The sequence below is a fragment of the Brachyhypopomus gauderio genome, chromosome 1, assembly GCF_052324685.1.
Source record: "Brachyhypopomus gauderio isolate BG-103 chromosome 1, BGAUD_0.2, whole genome shotgun sequence".
NCBI lineage: Eukaryota > Metazoa > Chordata > Actinopteri > Gymnotiformes > Hypopomidae > Brachyhypopomus > Brachyhypopomus gauderio.
Window position 1 is genome coordinate 52,979,628 of NC_135211.1, and position 21,183 is coordinate 53,000,810.

Sequence of the window (21,183 nt, forward strand, 5' to 3'; positions counted from 1 at the left end):
TATTAAAACAGAATGGTATCTAACTCCTGACACCATTCCAGTAAAGGCTTTCATCAACCCCAACCCTATCATCATCCTAACCCTAACCCCAACCCCAACCCCAACCCTATCATCATCCTAACCCTAACCCCAACCCCAACCCCAACCCTATCATCATCCTAACCCTAACCCCAACCCCAACCCCAACCCTATCATCATCCTAACCCTAACCCCAACCCCAACCCTATCATCATCCTAACCCTAACCCCAACCCTATCATCAACCCCAACCCCAACCCTATTGTCAACCCTGACTCTATCATCAAACCTAACTCCAACCCTGTCAACAACCCTAAACTTATCATCAACTCCAACTGTAACCCTTTAGTTAAGGTCTGTAACTCACCAGAGAACACAGGATTAGGGTTCGTGTCCTGTGTATGTTGTATTGGTTCCATCTACTAAGAATGAAGCCTTGGAAACCTTCTTCACCTTAACTTCCCTTCATGTCTATTAACTTCCCTTCATGTCTCTTAATGTCTCTCCATGTCTCTCAACTTACCTTCATGTCTCTTAACATCTCTTCATGTCTCTTAACTTCTCTTCATGTCTCTTCATGTCTCTTAACGTCTCTTCATGTTTAACGTATCTTCATGTCTCAATTTCTTTTCATGTCTCAACTTTCATTCATGCCTCTTAACTTCCCTTCATGTCTCTTAACGTCTCTTAATGTCTCTTAACTTCCCTTCATGTCTCTTAACGTCTCTTCATGTCTTAACTTCCATTCATGTCTCTTAATGTCTCTTCATGTCTCTTAACTTCTCTTCATGTCTCTTAACTTCCCTTCATGTCTCTTAATGTCTCTTCATGTCTCTTAACTTCCCTTCATGTCTCTTAACATCTCTTCATGTCTCAACATTTCATGTCTCTTAACTTCTCTTCATGTCTCAACTTCTCTTCATGTCTCTTAACTCTTAACATAATTTCTTGTTCATTCTCTTCCACTCCAGTTCCCCTACAATCAACAAACCTTCTCCCTTTTAATAACTGTCTCCTTCTCACATGCAAATCATCTTTCTCTCACTCCTTCTTATCCCCACTATCACTCTAATCCCTCCCTCTCACTCTCACATCGTCTTTCTCTCTCACTCCCTCTCACTCTGACATCATCGTCTTTTTCTCTCTCTCCATTTGTCTTTGTTCTTTCCGTCTCCTTCTCATGTGCTCAGATGTCATTGTGACTTAGTCATTGTACAGAACCTTAAAAAGTCCCAATTCTAAAAGATGCTACATTAACTACCCATCTGCTGGTCTCCAGTTACTGCTATTTTTGTGCTCACTGGCGGAACATGTTGAAACTGTTCAGGTGTAGAATGAACCCAGTGCCAGATAGACTGAAACCCTGTTGTACTGAACCATGAGCTCTAGACACACTGAAACCACGCTCAGCTGAACAGCAAGCTCTGGACAGACTGAAACCCAGAGGAAGTACAGGAGGGAGTGCAGAATGTGTGTGTGTGTGTGTGTGTGTGTGTTTGACAAATCTGTTGGCATCCAAACCTACCTGTGAAGGCTTTTAACAAGATGCTTAAAGTGATGTTTATCTTTTGTCGTCTATCTCTGTTTGGGTCCTGTATCTTGTATCTTGTATCCTGTATCTTGTATCTTTCTCTCTGTAAATTGCAAACCAGAAAATCTGTGTATGTGATGTCTTTCTCATTCATATAGCTTCACACACACGCACACACACACAAATACACAAACACCTGCTGGAGTACAACTAATGTATAGCTGAGGGTTAGGGGTCAGGGTTAGTGTTAGTAGTTATGGTTAGGTTTAAGGGTTAGATTAGGGTTAGGTTTAGGTTAACTGTAGTATAGCTGATGTTAGTTCAGTGGGGGACTTGATGGGTGTTGGGTGATTGGACATGGACCTTTCATTCATAATAATGGTGAAATGATCATAGCTAATAGCACAAGCAAAGCAGAATCATCATATCTCAGAGACTGAGTAATAATGGAATACTGATTCTTTCTTTATGTCTCTCCTTTTGTGTCAGTTTTATTCTCTCTTTCTCTGTGTGTTTCTCGGTCTGTCTGGCACCCTCATGGAAGATTAAATTAGGTCACAGTGAGTCTGCAGGCTAAACATTTTCTTTAATCACACACAGCCTTGTGACTGTGAAGTTTACAGTATTTTCCACACACTAGCTTCCAAGACCCCTGGACTCTGGTGCATGCAGGCCAGTGATTGGTCATCTGGACTCCAGCAGGCCTATGATTGGTCAGCATGGCCCTTCCTCTGGGCTCCTGCAGCCTTGAGCTCTTTTTAACCAGCGTTCAACTTAAAGCTGTCAGGGATGTTGTGTGTGGGTTTGGGTTTGATGGAGCTCACAGCCCTGCAGTTTAGTAGCTCGGACACAATACTCCAACTCACTAATACTCCAATACTCCAACTGATCAATACTCCAATACTCCACTCACCAATACTCCAATACTCCCAACACCCCAACACTGTGTATTTCAGCTCCTTCCTTTTCTCATTCTCTCTCTTCTCCAGGAGTCTCTCATTCTTCCCTTCTTTTTTTGATTCACTCTCCTCCAGTGGTGCTTACTGCAGCTGACTGTGTGTGTGTTGTGTGTTAAATACATTGCAGCTCACTGTGTGTGTGTGTATTAAATACACTGCAGTCAGTGAAGTGTGGTCTACAGTGGTCAGGGTGTTTAACATTTTATTTGAGTTGAACAATGCAGTTGTGTGTGTGTGTGTGTGTGTGTGTGTGTGTGTGTGCGTGTATCGGTGGATATCAGTCATAATGAAGTGTTCTATGTTGTTCAGAATCGGCTCCATTTCAGTCTTATTTATAATGTATTAGAAATGTTGCATTATGCACATATTCCTTTACAGCGGGCACGACTAGAGTCACTGCATCTCAGTCCCAGGAGAGGGAGAACAGAGGGATGGAGAGGAAAGAGAGAATGAGGGAGAGAAACAGAGGGATTAAGAGGAAAGGGAGAATGAGGGAGAGAGAAATGGGGAGAGGGAGGGGAAGGCGGTAGAGAGACGAACAATGAGAGAGATGGTGAGAGAGAGATGAGACAGAGGAGAGAGAGATGAGATAGGAGAGACATGTAGAAGAGAACGACAGGTGGAGAGTGGAGAGAGAGACAGGAGAGACAGCTGATGAAGGTAGAGAGAGAAAGACAGGTAGAGAGAAGAGAGTGAGACAGAGAGAGAGAGAAACAGAGGGGGGCATAGTTGCAGAGAGAGAAACAGAGGGGGGCATAGATGGAGAGAGAGAGAAACAGAAGGAGAGAGAGAGCTCGTTAGGGAGTTTCTAATGTTTTGCTGCCCATATTACTTGAAGTGGTCAGTACTTCAATACTTTGATGGATACACCACACACACACATACAAACACACACACACAAATTTGAGAGAATGAAAAACCAAGGGGAGGCAGAGAGGAGGCCTAATGTCTCCTGGCACCCGTGAAAACCTTTTAAATCCACGCCGAGAGAAAGGAGAACAAAACTGATCACAGGCAGAATAACACTGGGAGACAGAGATGAGATAAAGAAACAAAATAGAGAAATAACAGACCAAATAGATGGAGAGGGAGACTGAGACTAAAGAGATAGAAGACTTAGAGTACAGCAGGGTCTACACAGCAGGGTCTACACAGTAGGGTCTGCCCTCCAGGGTCTAAATATCTTAATATCTCTAAATATCTTCAGGGATCAAATTGTTTATAATTCTTTAGATAAAGAAGTATCAAATATTAAATTTGACCATGATGCAATTGTATCCCATTACTTTTGCATGATTCCAAATATATTTAACCAATCAGAACAAACCTGTTTGTATGCTGTGTTTTGGTTGCCGTGTATGAGCTGATCTGTGCCACATAGCAATTAGACTTCAGAGTCACTAACAGCAGACACTTCACTACCAGTGGCCTCTTTAGTCCTAACATGTATTTCACATCCAGATTATATCTGGATTATATTTGTATTATATCTGGAATATATCTGGATTAACTTTGGCCAGGTTCTGTTTACCATTTTCACTAAAAGGTCTTTCTTTCCTCTGTAAAAAACGGTATCTCAAACATCGTGTCCGGTTCCAGAACGTTGACCCTAGTGTAAACACAGATCCTCTCGGGCTGTTACCAGTGTATAAACCCGAATTAAACTGAACAGTGTGAACCGGGTCTTACATGTGAAAGTTGTGACGCCTGTGGCATCAGCGAGTGAGCTGAGAGGAGATTTAATGAAGGTAATCCAGACTCAGGGAGAGAGAGGCAGCCATGGATCAAATCCAACAAAGAGTTAAACAAAGACAAACAAGCCAAATAACCTTAGGAAGACTTACAGACAAGGACAAGAGGGCTGTAATACAAACAATGACCAGCCCAGACTAAACAACACACAAGGCTTAAATACACAGGATTGAACATGGAACCAAACAAGACACAGGTGGGAATGATAATCAGGGGGCGGGGTTAGACAACACCAGGAGGGACTAGAGGTGATGGACACGACCACATGGCCAAATAAACACACACACTTGACAGGTGGGGACAGGGCTAGATGAGACAACAGTAATATAACTATCGCCTATGTGGAAACTGCTCCTGAAACAACCCTGTTTCCCAGATCCACACACTCTGTTTTGGACCTTATAGGTCCCTGCGGTTTTCAGGGAAACAGGAGTAGAACCGTCAGCACTGTTTCTGGATCACCTGTGCTCCACTTCTTTGTTCCAGATTGTGTTGATGGTAAATCACCGTATGTGCTGAGCCTGGCATGCACAATTCAGAGGGCTTCATTTAGGATATCAGCCCCATTTCTGTGTGTGTGTGTGTGTGTGTGTGTGTGTGTGTGTGTGTGTGTGTGTGTGTGTGTGTGTGTGTGTGTGTATGTGTGTGTGTGTGTGTGTGTGTGTGTGTATGTGTGTGTGTGTGTGTGTGTGTGTGTGTGTGTGTGTGTGTGTGTGTGTGTGTGTGTGTGTGTGTGGTGTGTGTGTGTGTGTGTGTGTGTATGTGTGTGTGTGTGTGTAGAAGCAGCCCTGGGCATCTAGCACCAGGCTCAGTGTTTACTAAGCAAAGAGCCACTCTGAACTCTGAACTCTGACTCTGAACTCTGAACTCTGACCTGTGTTTGGCATGAACGTATGGAAAGCCCAGTGCAGCCAATGGAGCAGAATTACCATCAACCACCAGAGAAAATGGACCATCCACAAAACCCTGAATACTGGATCACTACAGTAGAGACAGTGATAAAATAGATCACGAGGGAAACATATCAATAGATTAACCCTAACACCCCAAAATACAAAATACATTATGTGGGATATATATATATATATATATATATATATATATATAATGAAATGTCTATATTTGTATAATGTACATACAGGTTGTTCTGCAGCTCTTTGCTTGCACAGCTGATGAAGGACCTCTGTCTGAAACGTCCTGTTTCTATGGAAACCATATGTGTTTCACTGCAGTTTTGACACTCTGCATCTTTTACTACAGTACGCTGCGTTTTCTGGCGACGCTGCTCTGGAAAGCGTCTGTATGTAGAGAGATCGCTTCAGGTGCAACATCATCACCAAGATGTTCATGTATTTCAGTGACAGAAATGGAGATTTGCATTGATGTTGGTCACCTGACTCTCCAGGGCAAAGTCACACTAAATCAAGCAGCTTCTATAAAAATACACAATAATGTTTATTAAAATTAATGTTGATTTGGGTTTATTTGGATTCACAGTTAGGGTTATTAAAAAAGTTTACTATGTGAATTCTATTTGCTCATTTCCTTCAGAACAATAGTACAAATGTTGTGTACCTTTTATGTCTGTTAGAGGGCTATGGTAGTATTGTACGAGCCCCTTTACTGATGATGTCACTCTCGTTAGAGGGCTATGGTAGTATTGTACCAGCCCCATTACTGGTGATGTAACTCTCGTTAGAGGGCTGTGGTAGTATTGTACCAGTCCCTTTACTGATGATGTCACTCTCGTTAGAGGGCTATGGTAGTATTGTACGAGCCCCTTTACTGATGATGTCACTCTCGTTAGAGGGCTATGGTAGTATTGTACCAGTCCCTTTACTGATGATGTCACTCTTGTTAGAGGGCTGTGGTAGTATTGTACCAGTGCCTTTACTGATGATGTCACTCTCGTTAGAGGGCTATGGAAGTATTGTACCAGTCCCTTTACTGATGATGTCACTCTCGTTAGAGGGCTATGGTAGTATTGTACCAGTCCCTTTACTGATGATGTCACTCTCGTTAGAGGGCTATGGTAGTATTGTACCAGTCCCTTTACTGATGATGTAACTCTCGTTAAAGGGATATGGTAGTATTGTACCAGCCCCTTTACTGATGATGTCACTCTCATTAGAGGGCTGTGGTAGTATTGTACTAGCCCCATTACTGGTGATGTCACTCTCGTTAGAGGGCTATGGTAGTATTGTACGAGCCCCTTTACTGATGATGTCACTCTCGTTAGAGGGCTATGGTAGTATTGTACCAGCCCCATTACTGGTGATGTCACTCTCGTTAGAGGGCTATGGTAGTATTGTACCAGTCCCTTTACTGATGATGTCACTCTCACTAGAGGGCTATGGTAGTATTGTACCAGTCACTTTACTGATGATGTAACTCTCGTTAGAGGGCTATGGTAGTATTGTACCAGTCCCTTTACTGATGATGTCACTCTCGTTAGAGGGCTGTGGTAGTATTGTACCAGTCCCTTTACTGATGATGTCACTCTTGTTAGAGGGTTGTGGTAGTATTGTACCAGTGCCTTTACTGATGATGTCACTCTCGTTAGAGGGCTGTGGTAGTATTGTACCAGTCCCTTTACTGATGATGTCACTCTTGTTAGAGGGTTGTGGTAGTATTGTACCAGTGCCTTTACTGATGATGTCACTCTCGTTAGAGGGCTGTGGTAGTATTGTACCAGTCCCTTTACTGATGATGTCACTCTCGTTAGAGGGCTATGGTAGTATTGTACCAGCCCCTTTACTGATGATGTCACTCTCGCTAGAGGGCTGTGGTAGTATTGTACCAGTCCCTTTACTGATGATGTCACTCTCGTTAGAGGGCTATGGTAGTATTGTACCAGTCCCTTTACTGATGATGTCACTCTCACTAGATGGCTATGGTAGTATTGTACCAGTCCCTTTACTGATGATGTCACTCTTGTTAGAGGGTTGTGGTAGTATTGTACCAGTGCCTTTACTGATGATGTCACTCTCGTTAGAGGGCTGTGGTAGTATTGTACCAGTCCCTTTACTGATGATGTCACTCTCGTTAGAGGGCTGTGGTAGTATTGTACTAGCCCCTTTACTGATGATGTCACTCTCGCTAGAGGGCTGTGGTAATATTGTACCAGCCCCTTTACTGATGATGTCACTCTTGTTGGACGGCTATGGTAGTATTGTACGATGATGTCACTCACCGTTCCTGCCCACAGTGTGATATCATAAGCACATGCCTTCCTGTGTCTGCCTTGTGTTTGTTGCATTTTTTATGTGTAATTATGCCTGTATGTGTGTGTATTTAGTTTTTGTCTCATGTGTAGAAGGGTATTAAATAAGTGCAGTATGAGCCAAGTGTAAATCTTGTCATGTTTATTGTTTTGGTGTAGTATGTAGCTGGTGACTGAGTGTCTCACTACCGATTTTTGTAAGCAATGAATCGCAATGGTTGTAGTTCAGGTGTGTTCACCTCAGTGAGCATCATACATCACTGGTATTAAAGCCTCATCATTAAAGTCTAGCATTAGAGTCTTAGTAGTGAAGTTTTAGTAGTGAAGTCTTAGTAAAGTCTTAGTGAGGTCTTAGTAAAGTCTTAAAGTCTTAGTGAGGTCTTAGTTGATTCAGCCGAACCTACTCAGTCTCCTCCTCTCCTCCTCCCAGTTTTAGTAGGTCAGGGTATCAGGGTATCAGGGTATCAGAGTATCAGGGTATCAGGGTATCAAAGTATCAGGGTATCAGGGTATCAAAGTATCAGGGTATCAGGGTATCAGGGTAGCAGAATCTTGAGGCTGATGTGTGGAGTTTCTTGTCATTTATTATTCTGACCCTGGACTAAGGACTCTGGATGTAGGAGAATTGTTTCAGTAAGAAAACAGACATTTTTTGTAAATCTATCTCTCCCATCTCATTTCCTCACACCCCATCCCTTCTTCTTCTTCCTTTCACCCAGGACACCCTAAAGTAGGAAGGAAAGCTGCCTACAGTCCTTCTCTGTTCATCCCTCCATCTCTCCTCTGTCTCCCATCTCAAACACTCTCAACCTTCCGCAGAGGTCACCCATGCCCCCCGATTGAGCTTCCTCTCCCTCCTCTTCCTCACCGTGTCCTGTCCATCAGATGTCTCTCCTTTCTTCAGTCCTCTCAATGGGGCGGTGGGATCACTGTGGGCGACCGCACGGAGGTCCTTCAGGCGTAAATGAACACCTGCGCTGAGATTTGCAGAGGGTGACGTGGCACGGTGTGGCTTTCACTCAAGACGGAGATGACCTTGTGCAAACAGGCTCAGATACCCAATCCAGTTGGGGGCAATGGGAGAAACTGTACAAAATCAATATGAAGAGGCATGTGACTCCTGATTCTGTGTCACATAGAGGGCAGCACTGCACCCACTTATCTAAGACATTATCTGCAAAGGCCATTGAACATGCTCAACCTCAGTAGAGCATACCACACAAACACCTTCACCCTAACACATCCTCCCTAACCCTAACACATCCACCCTAACCCAACCACCCTAACCCAAACATAACCACCCTAACCCAAACACAACCACCCTATCTCAAACACAACCTCCCTAACTCAAACACATCCTCCCTAACCCTAACACAACCACCCTTACTCTAACACATCTACCCTAACACATCCACCCTAACAAACCCACCCTAATGTATCTACACCAACACATCCATCTTAACCCTAACACATCCACCCTAACACATCCACCCTAATGTATCCACACCAACACATCCATCTTAACCCTAACATATCCACCCTAACAAACCCACCCTAATGTATCCACACCAACACATCCATCTTAACCCTAACACATCCACCCTAACAAACCCACCCTAATGTATCCACACCAACACATCCATCTTAACCCTAACACATCCACCCTAACAAACCCACCCTAATGTATCCACACCAACACATCCATCTTAACCCTAACACATCCACCCTAACAAACCCACCCTAATGTATCCACACCAACACATCCACCCTAACCCTAACACATCCACCCTAACAAACCCACCCTAATGTATCCACACCAACACATCCACCCTAACCCTAACACATCCACCCTAACAAACCCACCCTAATGTATCCACACCAACACATCCACCCTAACCCTAACACATCCACCCTAACCCTAACACATCCACCCTAACAAACCCACCCTAATGTATCCACACCAACACATCCATCTTAACCCTAACACATCCACCCTAACAAACCCACCCTAATGTATCCACACCAACACATCCACCCTAACCCTAACACACCCACCCTAACCCTAACACATCCACCCTAACAAACCCACCCTAATGTATCCACACCAACACATCCACCCTAACCCTAACACATCCACCCTAACCCTAACACATCCACCCTAACCCTAACACATCCACCCTAACAAACCCACCCTAATGTATCCACACCAACACATCCATCTTAACCCTAACACATCCACCCTAATGTATCCACCCTAACACATCCACCCTAACACATCCACCCTAACACATCCACCCTAATGTATCCACACCAACACATCCACCCTAACCCTAACACATCCACCCTAATGTATCCACCCTAACACATCCACCCTAATGTATCCACCCTAACACATCCACCCTAATGTATCCACCCTAACACATCCACCCTAACCCTAACACATCCACCCTAACCCTAACACATCCACCCTAACAAACCCACCCTAATGTATCCACACCAACACATCCACCCTAACCCTAACACATCCACCCTAACCCTAACACATCCACCCTAACCCTAACACATCCACCCTAACAAACCCACCCTAATGTATCCACACCAACACATCCATCTTAACCCTAACACATCCACCCTAACAAACCCACCCTAATGTATCCACACCAACACATCCACCCTAACCCTAACACATCCACCCTAACCCTAACACATCCACCCTAACAAACCCACCCTAATGTATCCACACCAACACATCCACCCTAACCCTAACACATCCACCCTAACCCTAACACATCCACCCTAACCCTAACACATCCACCCTAACAAACCCACCCTAATGTATCCACACCAACACATCCATCTTAACCCTAACACATCCACCCTAATGTATCCACCCTAACACATCCACCCTAACACATCCACCATAACACATCCACCCTAATGTATCCACACCAACACATCCACCCTAACCCTAACACATCCACCCTAATGTATCCACCCTAACACATCCACCCTAACACATCCACCCTAATGTATCCACACCAACACATCCACCCTAACACATCCACCCTAACACATCCACCCTAACACATCCACCCTAATGTATCCACCCTAACACATCCACCCTAACACATCCACCCTAATGTATCCACCCTAACACATCCACCCTAACACATCCACCCTAACACATCCACCCTAATGTATCCACACCAACACATCCACCCTAACCCTAACACATCCACCCTAATGTATCCACCCTAACACATCCACCCTAATGTATCCACCCTAACACATCCACCCTAACACATCCACCCTAATGTATCCACCCTAACACATCCACCCTAACACATCCACCCTAACACATCCACCCTAACACATCCACCCTAATGTATCCACCCTAACACATCCACCCTAACACATCCACCCTAATGTATCCACACCAACACATCCACCCTAACACATCCACCCTAACACATCCACCCTAACACATCCACCCTAACACATCCACCCTAATGTATCCACACCAACACATCCACCCTAACACATCCACCCTAACACATCCACCCTAACACATCCACCCTAACACATCCACCCTAATGTATCCACACCAACACATCCAGGCGCTTCTCTCCCCTCATCTGCCCTCTTTGTCTCTTCAGCCATGTCATCAGCTGGCAATGCATGTTGGGTAATCAGTAGGAAGAAGGGCACAAACATGAGTACAGTTTTGGACTGTGCAAAAGAAGCAGGATCTGTGTGTGTGTGTGTGTGTGTGTGTGTGTGTGTGTGTGTGTGTGTGTGTGTGTGTGTGTGTGTTGTGTGCTTGTGTTTGTGTGCTTGTGTGTGTGTGTGTGTGTGTGTGCTTGTGGGTGCGTGCTTGTGTGTGTGTGTGTGTGTGTGCTTGTGTGTGCGTGTGTGTGTGTGTGTGTGTGTGTGTGTGTGTGTGTGTGTGTGCTTGTGTGTGTACTGGGGTGTGTGTGTGTGTGTGTGTGTGTGTGTGTGTGTGTGTGCTTGTGTGTGTACTGGGGTGTGTGTGTATGTTATTCACAGCTGGGTTCTTGTTATTAGAATAAAAACCTGGTAACTGCAGCGTTTAAGAGCAGAGTCATTGATTTTAGTCATTGATTTTAGTGAATGCCACCAGCAGAGCTAAAGGTGCTTTTTGACTGATCAGTGGTAGTTACAAAGCTGGGTGTGTGTGTGTGTGTGTGTGTGTGTGTGTGTGTGTGTGTAAAGTGTGTGAGTGTGTGTGTGTGTGTGTGTGTGTGTGTGTGTGTGTGTGTGTGTGTGTGTGTGTTGTGTGTGTGTGTGTGTGCATATCCACATGTTTGTGTGGAAAGTATTTAGAGTCCATATACATGAGATGTAGTTGTAGAGTTTTAGAACCTTCAGTATTCAGGTAATTCATTCAGGCGTTCATTTAATACACCAGTGTTCAGGTAATACATCAGTGTTCAGGTAATACACCTGTGTTAGTGTTAATGATACACCTGTGTTCAGGTAATACACCTGTGTTAGTGTTAATGATACACCTGTGTTCAGGTAATACACCTGTGTTAGTGTTAGTAATACACCTGGACTGAGCAATTGAGACCAGTATTGTGTTGGTTTGTTCCCTGGTTTGTTTCTTTGCTTCCTTCCATGTCTGATTCCCAGTCTGACTCCCAGTCTGATTCCCAGAGCTGCGCTGTCATGAATATCTGTTGGTGAAGTGATGATTCTTACATCTCATCTCCAGCTGAGGAGTTTGTGTTCCACATTCACAGTCGTCTACCCAGCGTGACAGAGATATTTACAGTGTGCATCAAAGAAAAGAGAGAGGAGTCTAATGTGATAACACCGTGGTATCACTTATCAGCCTCAGAGACAGAGGAGCAGAAGGAGTGTGTGTGAATCAGTGTGTGTGTGTGTGTGTGTGTGTGTGTGTGTGTGTGTGTGTGTGTGTGTGTGTGTGTGTGTGTGTGTGTGTGTGTGTGTGTGCGCATGTTAAACGGAAAAATAGTTCTTTAAGTAGCACCAAAACTAGTATACTATCAAACACATACACTGCACTAGGACTAAACACCAACACACCCACACACACACACACACACACACACACACACAAAACACACACACACACACACACACACACACACACACACACACACACACACACACACACACGCAAGACACACACACCACTAGCATAATAATCTGTCCAATGGAGAAGATAGAAGCCACTGTCGTCAAGACAAGGAAACTCCTCACAATGTGCAGACAGTTTCATCCCAAATCCAAAACTCTGAGTCTACACTAAGAGGAGCATTACAATGAAGCATCAGAGATCCAGGAATATGTCAGGACAATGCCCCCTAGTGTTGAAGTGAGTACCTGCGACAACAGAAACCTCAGAAAAGTGGGTATCAGGAGGAACAGGAACCATCATATGAGGATAAACCCCTGCACAGAGTAACACCTGCGGCGTTGTGGGGCTAAAGGGCGGACACGATCGCTGAGAGGAGTGAGATTTATTAAAGGACATTCCAAAAGAGGGGTCGCATAAGCAAGCTATGGTCAAATCTGAGAGAGAGTCTGAAACATTAACACAACCAAGACGCATAGACATGATAGAACAAACGACAACAATAATCCACAAAGAATAACACCAACAATACTCTACAATAATAAACAATGATCCCTAGCATGCTAGACAAAACACAGGCTATATGTACTCGCAATACCAAACTGAAGATAGCACAGAGACACTAATCAAGACAGCACATTAACAAAACAGGATCTATCACACCAGGCAGGACTCTAGATCAGTACAGTCTGGGATCTACCACACCAGACAGGACCTTAGATCAGTACAGTCTGGGATCTACCACACCAGACAGGACCTTAGATCAGTACAGTCTGGGATCTACCAGACCAGACAGGGCCCTAGATCAGTACAGTCTGGGATCTACCACACCAGGCAGGACCTTAGATCAGTATAGTATGGGATCTACCACACCAGACAGGACCCTAGATCAGTACAGTCTGGGATCTACCACACCAGGCAGGACCCCTGATGCCCCTGAGACAACCCAGCACACTTTATACATAATAGTAACCACTGTTGACTTCATCATTAGTTAATTAATTAATATTTGCATTGGCATTTGCACAATGTATGCTAAAAAATGACTTATCGGTTTATGTACAAGTGCTGATCTTTACTGTCCATGATTTATTTTAAACAAACACCCATAGCAGCCTCAGATATCAATGGTGAATCAATAAACGTTTCATGATCAGATTCACATTCATACACATTCATGCTGTTCCCATCAAATCAGATTACAGCTTTTTTGAAGACTGTCATTTGTGAGATGTCATATTTTTCAGTCCTTTTTAACACTAGACTCATTTTAGGGTTTTCCAGGTGAGATTGATTGTGCTATTGACAAACCAGACAAATGTGAAGATTTAGATCATTCTGGACCAAGTGCAGGCATTTGTCTTTACTGTTGTTTTTGAAGGAGAAACAGAAACTATTGAGAAAAATACTATTGACATTATTGTTGTCTATTCTACTTTGTAATCTGCCATCTCAGAGGATGTGATTGTTCATTCACACTCTAGGGCAGAGTTCACACTCTAGGGCAGAGTTCACACTCTAGGGGAGAGTTCACACTCTAGGGCAGAGTTCACACTCTTGAGGAGAGTTCACACTCTAGGGCAGAGTTTACACTCTTGAGGAGAGTTCACACTCTTGGGCAGAGTTCACACTCTAGGGCAGAGTTCACACTCTTGGGCAGAGTTCACACTCTTGAGGAGAGTTCACACTCTAGGGCAGAGTTTACACTCTTGAGGAGAGTTCACACTCTAGGGGAGAGTTCACACTCTAGGGCAGAGTTCTTATCTTTAGTGATCAGGTGAGATCATAGTCATGTGATCAGAGTGGTGTGATCAGAGAAGTGTGATCAGGTGTGAGACTAGAGGTGTGATCAGAGCAGTGTGATCAGGTGTGATGGACAGCACATTGTTGATGCAATCTTAAATGTTTCAGTGTTCATGTTTCATGTTGCACTTGTGTCTGTCTGTTGGTGTCTGTTTGTTTGTGTCTGCCCATTTGTTTACATGTCTGTCTGTGAGAGAGGTGGTGTTAGGATTGGTTTACATGTCTGTCTGTGAGAGAGGTGGTGTTAGGGTTGGTTTACATGTCTTCTGTTAGGGTTGGGGTTGTGATTAACACACACACATTGTTTATAATATTACCTTTATGATTTTATGAGTGGTAATATTTAGGTGTGATTATTGGCAATATTAGCCATATGCTACCATTTGTAATGTTAGCTTTGTGCTATTGTGAGTAATATTAGCCCTATGCTACTCTTGGTAATATTAGTTTTATGCTATTGTGAGTAACATTAGGTCTATATTATTGTTAGTAATGTTCTGTTCTTGTGAGTAATATCCTAGTGCTACTGAGAGTACTGTAGTGATATCCTGTGCTATTGTATAACCTCTGAACTATGTTAATATTGTTTTTGTGCTATTGTAAGATTAGCAGTGCTCTGTTGTGAGTAATATTTTCTCTGTGGCGTTTGTAAAATGTCAATATGAAGCACATTTAATGCTTATGGTGGCAACACCCATGCTGTGTTAAACTTCCCATATTTGGAGGTCAAATACATTTCATTTAAAACATTTAACACACACAGCATCTTTATCCACTAATAAAGAACTGCATAATGGATTTCTCTGTCAAGTTCAAACCCAGCATGAAACAAGGAATTGATTTTCTTCCATTTTAATGTCATCTTTTGAAGTGAGAGCACATGAGCGTTCTCTCCACCACAGAGATTCAGGTTTATCAGCTGATCTCTCCACAGAGATTCAGGTTTATCAGCTGATCTCTCCACAGAGGTTCAGGTTTATCAGCTGATCTCTCCACAGAGGTTCAGGTTTATCAGCTGATCTCTCCACCACAGAGATTCAGGTTTATCAGCTGATCTCTCCACAGAGGTTCAGGTTTATCAGCTGATCTCTCCACCACAGAGATTCAGGTTTATCAGCTGATCTCTCCACAGAGGTTCAGGTTTATTAGCTGATCTCTCCACCACAGAGATTCAGGTTTATCAGCTGATCTCTCCACCACAGAGGTTCAGGTTTATCAGCTGATCTCTCCACCACAGAGGTTCAGGTTTATCAGCTGATCTCTCTACCACAGAGATTCAGGTTTATCAGCTGATCTCTCCACCACAGAGGTTCAGGTTTATCAGCTGATCTCTCCACCACAGAGGTTCAGGTTTATCAGCTGATCTCTCCACCACAGAGATTCAGGTTTATCAGCTGATCTCACCACCACAGAGATTCAGGTTTATCAGCTGATCACTGCAGAGATTCAGGTTTATCAGCTGATCTCATCACCACAGAGATTCAGGTATATCAGCTGATCTCTCCACCACAGAGGTTCAGGTTTATCAGCTGATCTCTCCACCACAGAGATTCAGGTTTATCAACTGATCTCTCCACCACAGAGATTCAGGTTTATCAGCTGATCTCTCCACCACAGAGGTTCAGGTTTATCAGCTGATCTCACCACCACAGAGATTCAGGTTTATCAGCTGATCACTGCAGAGATTCAGGTTTATCAGCTGATCTCACCACCACAGAGATTCAGGTTTATCAGCGGATCACTGCAGAGATTCAAGATTACCACATGATCTCTAGGGCTAGGGTGAGATTATCCCTTCAATTATCCCTTCACTTTAATGATGTGAATCTTTTTGTTGTATTTGTATGTTTTCCATGATGGGTTAACATAGCAGAGTACATGGGCACATGTGCACATGGGTGCACACATCGTGTGTCTTAATTCTGCTGGTGTGTTTGACTGCATTCTCCCAATATCATGCAGTAATTTATATTTGTTTTCCCGTATTTCTGTGTGTGAGTCTAAGAAGAATCTCTAATGCTCATCAGTTCATCCCAGACGTCCACCAGCCTTGGGCCCTTTGTAATTTTAGTCACGCATCCTGTTTGTGTAGAAAAGAAAATGAGATTGGAAGGATAGTGCAGAGAGGAAGAGAGAAAAGGAGGAGAGGGGAGGGGGGTTCTCACCACATCCATTGCACTATTCCAGTGGCCATTTTAGATTATGTCTTCATTTTTTGTGTGAGTCATATTTTACCCTCCTCAGAGCAAAACAAACAACCACTAATCACAAAATCACAAATCACATCACAGCTTCTTGTAGCAACTCTCTCTAATCAACCATGCTGGAAGTATGCTTCCTGTGTCCCCTTACATTCCTGTGTCTCCTTACATTCCTGTGTCCCCTACATTCCTGTGTCCTCTTACATTCCTGTGTCCCCTTACATTCCTGTGTTTCCTTACATTTCTGTCATCTTTCGTCCATCTGTCCACTGTGAGCAGCAAAATGAAATAGACATATAGGTAGAGCTGGGCGATATGGCCCTCCAAAAAAATCTTCGATTAATTTTTTTTTAATCCGATTTTCGATTTTAATAGATTTATTTTCCTCTACTAAAAAACTACAGATGATAAAGGAATGGTAAAAAAAAGTTTTAATTTATTTTTCACTTAAATTTCCCCTTTGAGGTTAAAGTGCAAGCAGAAACAAATTGTAAACAAGTGAGAACATTCAGTAACTTTTAGAAGGTTTTCTCCAACATACTTTAAGCATTGACACAATGCAACCTCAAACTTAAAATAAATAAATAAAACACACCCTCAAAAAATAAATAGATATAAATAATTTGGTGCCCTTTAATAAAATGGAAAACAAATACAATTGAACAATTCTTGCATGTTGTACTGACAGTCACGCTGTCTACATTCTGATTAAGAACAGGGCTCCCCTCACTTTAGCCTAAATTCCAGCACTTTTCAAACCTGAAACACAATGTAACATTAAAATTCGTCAGGTAAATGTTCCTTCCACTGTTTCTTTATACTACCACAGTTTATACTTTATACTACAATAGTTGCCAGGTTCGCGTTTTCACGCCAAATTGGGCTTGTTTGGAAAATCCAGCCGCGGGTAAAAATTATGGGGTCGCGGGGTGCGGTTTTTTGGTCTACTTTTGAGTTGGGCTACCGCAGGAGTTACAAGTCAACACTAATAATGGATCGCGATATAATACTTAATTTGTCTCCATTTTACACACTCGCGAGGTGCCCGGAGCCGCGCGCTACGGTCACTCGCGAAAGTATAATCCATTGAAGCGGGTTCGGTGACCGAGGCAGAAACTGCTTAATCCAAAATATCCCGCGGAGGGAAACTTTATTGACAGCGCAACTGAATAGCACTCTTCGCTCTCTCCCTCTATCGGTTTCAAACACCTTACAGCGAGGACTTGTTTGGTCTACATCTGACGCCGCAAAACCGAACCAACTCCAGATCACGGAGCTAGTTGCTCTTTTCTTGGACACAAGTTCCGCCGTCATGTTTGTGTGTGTGTGTTTTGAGGGTGGATGGGTGGGAGGTGCTAAACTCACTGAACTACGGGAGCCCACAGTGCAGCGTCGGTGGTGAAAATTAAATCTCAGAAAATCGATTTTCTTAAAAACACATCGTCCTTAACTGTAAATTCGAATTAATAGATAATATCGATTAATCGCCCAGCTCTACATATAGGAATATATATTTTGGGGGTGGTGAAATGACATTACAAGATGCCCAAAAACAGTTTAGACCACAGAGGGAGAAAAGGGGGGGGGGGGGTGGTTAGGGGTGATAGAAAGAGTGGTAAAGTGAATAGAGAGAGAGAGAGAGAGAGAGAGAGAGAGAGAGAGAGAGAGAGAGAGAGAGAGAGAGAGAGAGAGAGAGTGAATAGGAATGGGGGGGACTGATGAATGGCAGCAGGGTGTCATGACATGAGATCAGTTCTGGTTCTGATTAGCTAATAAGCTGAGATAACCCTAACCCTAACTCTTCTGACCTGTCTATGGTACTATCTAGATTGTATTTTGTGAACAGATGCAAAGCACTTGTAAGTCGATCTGGATAAGAGCGTCTACTAAATGCCCTAAATGTAAATGTAAATAACCCTAGATTAGATTAGATAAGCATAACCCTAGATTAAATAAGCCTAACCCTAGATTAGATAACCCTAAGCGTTCTGTGCTGTAATCATTGGGGTGTGTCTGAGGTGATTGGCAGGTGTTCCTGGGTCCTAGACATCCTGCTCAGTAGCTCCTCCTCTTCTTCACCTTCATCTATCGCATCGTTTCGTCTGTTATCACGACGTTTATCTTCAGGGCTCGTGTGGGTTTTCAGGAGGACGCTGCAAAGCAGGTCATGATTAGTCATATTCTACTGTCATGCTCTTTCCCTGCTGGGATTTATAACATTTAAAAGTGTATGTTGGTCTAGCAGGATCTGGTCCTGTCTGTGTGTCTCCTTCTCTGTTTGTCTCGTATTTATATTTAACATCTATTTGTGAATCTAGCACAGGGGTGTGTGGGGTCAGCCCTTGTCTGTTTCTCTCTCTGAACACCATGAACACCTGTGCCAGTCCTCACAAGGACCTGCAGCTGCAGATCTGAGCATGGCTATACATGCATGACTACACACACACACACACACACACACACACACACACACACACACACATACACACACACACACACACACACACACACACACTTGAACTACAGGGTCAGGCTCAATGCAACCCTAACCCTAACTCTGTGGGAACATAGAGAGCCTTGAGGAGTGTGAAACTCACTTAGTTCACAAACACTAAAGAGGCTTGAGGAAGCTTCTGAATGAAGATGTTTATGAGTATAATCAAGGTAACATACTGGAAAGAGTATATACAAATACAAATAGGCTAATATATATATATATATATATATATATATTAGGGGTGGGACGCGATTAAAAAAATTTATCGAATTAATCGGAAGCTTTGTAATTAATTAATCGAAATTAATCGCATTTTAATCGCATTTCAGTATTTAACATGAGAAATATTAATTTAAGTTTGAATGATGAATGAATCAATGAACATAATCAAACTTCAACATCTTGTTTATTTTTCCACCAGTCTACTACACAGACCAATATATGAGTGCAGAAAACAGTTCAGAACATTGGAAATTCTGACCAAAAATGTTGTTTAATTTTGGGAGTTTTGCTCAGGATATTGGAAGAATTGAAGTAAATCAGAAGATGTTTTTTAATACCATTTTAGATGGTATACTTTTCTTAAATTTCCCAGGCCTCTGCCACAGGCATCTCCATAGTGCCTAGAAGTGGTCTTCTGCATGCTCAAAGCAAATGACTGGATCTTCCATTCATCATCTATAATATGAGCTGTCACACCAAGATCATTCTTGTTGCTAACAGAGGTCCAGTGATCCCCAGTCAGAGCCACATTTGTGGCGCTCTTCACAATAACCTGTTTTACTTCCCTTTCACAATAACCTGTTTTTTTTCCCTCGTTCTTACGTACGAGGTTAAGAAGTACTTGGTGCTAAGAACGTTTTGGGAAACTCACCCCTGGACGGTAGTTCATAACTTGCATCAGTTGACGCAATGTGCAGCGCTTCTTGTAAGCCTTTATCTTCGACCACAGAGAGCGAACAACACAAATAATATGACGCGTCATGTATAAACGCGTGCGGAGTCGCGCGCTACGGTCACTTGCGAAAGTTTAATCCAGTCTTAATGGTCCAATGAAGGTACTTTAAAAACTAGGACATTTCCTCACTTTAAAAAAAACCCGGGACGACTGGGACAGGAGGATGTGAAATGCGGACGTTTAGGTCACCCTATCGTACTAGGAATACATTTAGCAGCTAAGTTATCATTACTGACCTGCGCGTTAAGCTGGACGTACACTGTGCGATTTTTGGCCCATTTTCAGCCGATTTTCGTGCATCGTATAGTTTACACAGGTAAACGAGGAGCGATTCACACCTCACGACCAACTCCCGATCAGAAATCGCAGCGTCGCAAGAATATCAAACATGTTTGAAATTCAAATCGCTCCTCGTGAGAGTATCGCACTGTTGAAGCAGCTCCACGAGCCGACTCTCCGCAACGAGTTCAGTTTGAGCTGGAGCTGAGTACACGATTTAAAATATCTGCAAATATTTAGCTGCAACATGTTTTGCGTTGAGGTGGTAACGAAGGGTGGAAGTGCTCCTGTGATAAGCGAACTCCTTCCTACATAAAGTGTAAATAACACTATTTTTGTTTGAACTTCCATCTGGAAGTTTCTTATATTTAAATTTCCCATCCACCAGCGTAGCCTCTTTAGTCATCTACATCATGCTCATCTTATCGTGCGTCCATATAATCTGTACGCCTGGAACTCGTGCACTGAGAAACATTCCACGATGCAAAAGTGTATCGTGCGTTAAAATGCGTTAATTTTTTTAGTGCGTTATTTTTCCTGTAATTAATTAATCGAAATTAACGCGTTAAAGTCCCACCACTAATATATATATATATATATATATATATATATATATATATATATATATATATATATATATATATATATATATATATATATATATATATAGAACACTGTTGGTCATATACAGCCTTGGAAATATATAGAAAACTGTTTGTCGTATATGCCTGTGTTCACATGGCCTGTGTTCTCATGGCCTGTGTTGCCATGGCCTGTGTTCACATGGCCTGTGTTCTCATGGCCTGTGTTCACATGGCCTGTGTTCCTATGGCCTGTGTTC

General features: G+C 43.0%; 1 protein-coding gene across 14 annotated transcripts in view; it reads left to right on the forward strand.

Moving 5' to 3' along the window:
- The window catches only part of nrxn2b (neurexin 2b), a 580,834-nt gene that overhangs the window by 496,438 nt on the left and 63,213 nt on the right, over positions 1 to 21,183 (forward strand). The gene's annotated exons all lie outside the window — the stretch shown is intronic.